Genomic DNA, 4005 nt, shown 5'->3' with positions numbered 1-4005 from the left:
ATAGCTCCCTTATTGATTGAGCCTCTAACTCAGCTTTATGTTGATACAGAAATAAAAATCAAAAATAATTTTTCATCTGTCATGTTTTATCATGTTCCTCTCTTTGCTGTTAGTGAGGTGAATTTCTTAGCCAAAGGGGTTCTGAAATTTGATTCGTCTCATACTTAATGGATAAAAGCCACCACATTTTATTGTTTCTTCTGTATTTTTAAGAAGCGGATTTTTTCCTTCAGATTTCTTGGCTTAATAAATTTGGTTCTTTGATCAAAGGAAAAAAAAAAAAAAAAAAAAAAAAAAAACTATTGATAACTACCAACAATTCTCTATAACTTGAGTTGACACAACCCATTATTGCTTATTGATCTTGCGACACATTGCTTGTTATATGAGAGTTTCGACCATAGACTATGATCACTATCAAGGAGTACTGTACCAAATACTAAAAAGAAAAAAAGATGAACATTTGCTTGGTTATCAAATACAATAGGGGTGTCAATGGGCCGAGTTGCGTTGGGTTTTTTAAAACCCTAGCCCAACCTAAGATCTTTTAACTCAACCTTAGCCCAGCCTAGCCCTAGGTCGGGCTAAGATATCTTAGCTCAAGTCCAACCCTGTTGGGCTTAGCCCAACACAATCCAACCCAACCCAATCCTACCCTAATGGATTCTGATTGGGTCGGGCTTAGCCTAACCAGACTAGCCTATCCCAGTACTATCGATTACTTTTTTCTTTTTGTTGGCGTGAGTAATTAATTATACTTGATTGCTCGATCTTGATATATTGCAACTAAAGACTGATGTTTTCATATCCATATAGATTGTGGAATACGAAAAATTTGTTGTTACCTTTTTTTATAAGTACCTATTTATAATTATTAATATACTTATATTATTATTGTTATGTACTTAATATAAAAAATTGGGTTGGATTGAAACCTCAACCTAAGTCCAACCCAAATCAGCCTTCGACCTAAAATTCTCAATCCTAACTTATCTTATGGACTGGAATTTCAATCTAGACCCTATTTGAACTCATGGGCGGGATCACTGTTAGTTAAAATGCATTTTTTTGCCGTATGCTTCCATACAATGCGGGAAAAAAGGGAACGGCAGTATAAAATGTTTTAAACGCGCGTTTAAAACGCGTATACGCTTTGTAAGGGCAAAATAGGAACTTTGTCATACTATTAAAAAAAAAAAAAAAAAAAAAAAACCGAAGAAAACGATTTACGATTTCTGATTTCTTCCCCATATCCCTTCTATTCGTTTTCTTCCCCAAATCCCAAATTCTGAATTTCTGATTTCTGAAATCACATCCCGTAGCCGTAGTCCGGTGAGTCCGTGACTCCCGTCATCTCTCCCTTCTTCTCCGTTGGTCAGACTCTGAACCCTTCTTCTCCGTTTGTAAATCGAAGAAAACTCAGAGAAAAAGAGGAAGAGCAGGTCGTCGGAAGCGTCGGAAGTCGTCGGAAGTCGAGAAAGGTTAATCCCAGGTCGTCGGAAGTTGTCGGAAGTCGGGCTCGGGCATCGACAGTAGCAAGCAGGTATAGTAGCATCTCTTTTATATATTTTGCTGTTCTTCCTTTTTTCGTTCAGAACTCAGAAGACTCTCAAGTCCGGTCCCCGTAGACTTACAGTCGTCGCTTGTGAAGGAAAGGAAGGAGCCAGTACCAATTAACCGGCAATCGGAGGAAAGGAAGGAGCCAGTACCAATCTGCGGCAGTGTGTCTTTGTCAAGTAGCTGTTGTAGAGGTTCAAAGAGATCGAAGGTACTCTCTCTCTCTCTCTCTCTCTCTCTCTCTCTCTCTCTCTACTCTTCTTCTTCCTCTTGTTCTGTAATATAGCATCTGCTAGATGCGATTTTGGGTAAAAACAAAAAAAAAAAAAAAAAATCGAAAAACCTAAACCATGGCCTTACTGATTAATTGTTGATCCTCTTAGGGAGGATGACAAAGATTGAGCAAAGAAGCTATCTTGGTCTTGCAAAACTCCCAACCATGAGTATGGATCCCCTTGGCGAGGGTGGCAAATATTGAGAAGGGAATTGTCATGGACTTGCAAAGTTTCCAGCCATGGGTGTGGATCCCTTTCCCAATCTCACAATGAGTAGCGTTTGAGAGTCAGCATATTAGCAGGGAAGAGAAACCCCTTCAAAAGATACATCTTTTGAGGTGTTGAACCTATTACCGAACTTGTGACATTAGGTTCTGAAAATTTCAATTTCAGTTTTGTCATAACATGATATTTCATATGATTGACTAGAATCTGTGTTAATCAAAGTATTTCTCCTAACGACCCTTTTTATATCCTAGACAATATCAACAAATGGGTCCATGAACTCCACCTCCTTCAATTTCACCCTCTCCTAATGATCTACCTGTACACAGTTTTAATCCACTAGGTTTCACTTCTAGGTTCTAGCTCATGATGCATTAATATTACTGATGGGACTTTTATGACGGATAATTTCAAGGCTTGTTGGGCACTTGGGCAACAATGATTTAGACCAACGCCTCCTATACTTGCGCCTCCTCTTGACTCTAATTTTGTAGAAACCGTTTTTCAGAGCTTCAGCTGTAGAAAAGAAGTGAAATGATAGAAATTAAAGGTCACCCCTGTTATTGTTGAAGCAATTTCAATGTAGAAAATTGAAAAGACAATTCATCATTAAAAATTGATAATAAAGAATTCATGTAGAAATATTCCAATTATTCTCTTCAATTTTATCAACTTGCTTTTATCTGAATCAAGTTGACATCGGGAATAAATTATGCGGTCAGGATACTGTTAGTTATGAATCTTTTACAACTTACTTATAAATCTTAAATGAATAGGGTTGAAAAGGAAAAAACCGAAAAAAGAAAGAAAAGCAAGGAGAAGGAACAAGAGGAAAGAAAATACCAGAAGCCCAAGAACCACAAGCTGATTTAGGAACTATATGCAATTTTCAATAGACAGTGCCACCCAGGTATCTCCTTTTCATATCATATATAATCAATTTAAATATTTAGCAAGCATAATTTTACACTAATAAGGTAGAAAAATTGAAGCTAAAACCAAGCTAGATTTAGAAAAAAAATTAAAAAGAGCAGAATCATAGATTACAACCTAGATGCATAATCCAATACACACATAGATACCTAAACCAAAGTTACCCATTAAGAAAAGCAAAACTAAATTATGAGGGAAAAAAAAAAGAGCATAGAATCATAAAGCACGCAGAGAAAAAAGTATTATGGAACCAGCTAGGAAGAAGGGGAAAGCCCAACAAAAAACTGATAAGAAAAATAGAATTCAAATTAAAAACAGCCAAAATTGCAAACAATCAAAGAAAAATTCAATCATTTTACACAGTACCCAAGAACCGCTTGGCCTTAAGATAGCTGAAGTGCCTTCTCTTACCCAACTCAAGTTCCCACGAATCCCACCCAACCGAACTCTCCGTTGAGATTTTGAAATTGAATTAAACAGAATGAAAAACCGAGTTACTCGAATAGTAAATTCGTCAACGAAATAATTTTTTTCCCGTGCTAACACTATCCCTCGTAGGGTTGTAGGAAGAATTCAAAGAAATGAAATCCAATAAAAAAAAATGATGGCTTTATTATTGTCGCGTTAGAAGATACACAAAGACCCACGGAAGCAGAAGAAGATGAAGACGAAGAAAAAAGATAACCCACCTGTGATTAAAGCCAATCTCTTCTTCCTCTGCTACGAATCCTTTCTTCGATTAAGCCTTTCGGATGCTGCGTTTGAGGAATATGAAAAAGAAACAGTGGTTGGGACTTGCGAGTTGGGAGGGAAATAGGAAACAATATGTTTTGGGGAAAAAACGAAATCAGATCATTAGAAAGGTGAAAAGGAAAAATATGCTAAAGAAAAGGTCATAACTGACCCAAAAAAAAAAATCTATGTTTGGAGGATCTACTTCATATAGTTTAATGTCTCCTCATTGATCTTCTTTTTTTTTTTTTTTTTTTTTTTTTTTTTTTTTTTTTTTTTTTTT

General features: G+C 36.3%; 1 protein-coding gene across 4 annotated transcripts in view; it reads left to right on the top strand.

The window, feature by feature from the left end:
* The first annotated feature begins 1215 nt into the window (after positions 1 to 1215).
* The window catches only part of LOC122090658 (protein AE7), a 22815-nt gene continuing 20025 nt past the window's right edge, over positions 1216 to 4005 (top strand). The window contains exons 1-2 of one of the 4 annotated variants that reach the window (XM_042660307.1): positions 1216 to 1543; positions 1657 to 1768. The gene's annotated coding sequence lies outside the window, so the exon portion shown is untranslated. Of the gene's footprint in view, positions 1544 to 1651; positions 1769 to 4005 lie in introns of all 4 variants that reach the window. The other 3 variants (XM_042660306.1, XM_042660305.1, XM_042660304.1) reach the window with 3 other exon arrangements.

Source organism: Macadamia integrifolia, chromosome 10 (genome assembly GCF_013358625.1).
Source record: "Macadamia integrifolia cultivar HAES 741 chromosome 10, SCU_Mint_v3, whole genome shotgun sequence".
In the NCBI taxonomy this organism is placed as follows: Eukaryota; Viridiplantae; Streptophyta; class Magnoliopsida; order Proteales; family Proteaceae; genus Macadamia; species Macadamia integrifolia.
This window is presented reverse-complemented; position numbering and strand designations above follow the sequence as displayed.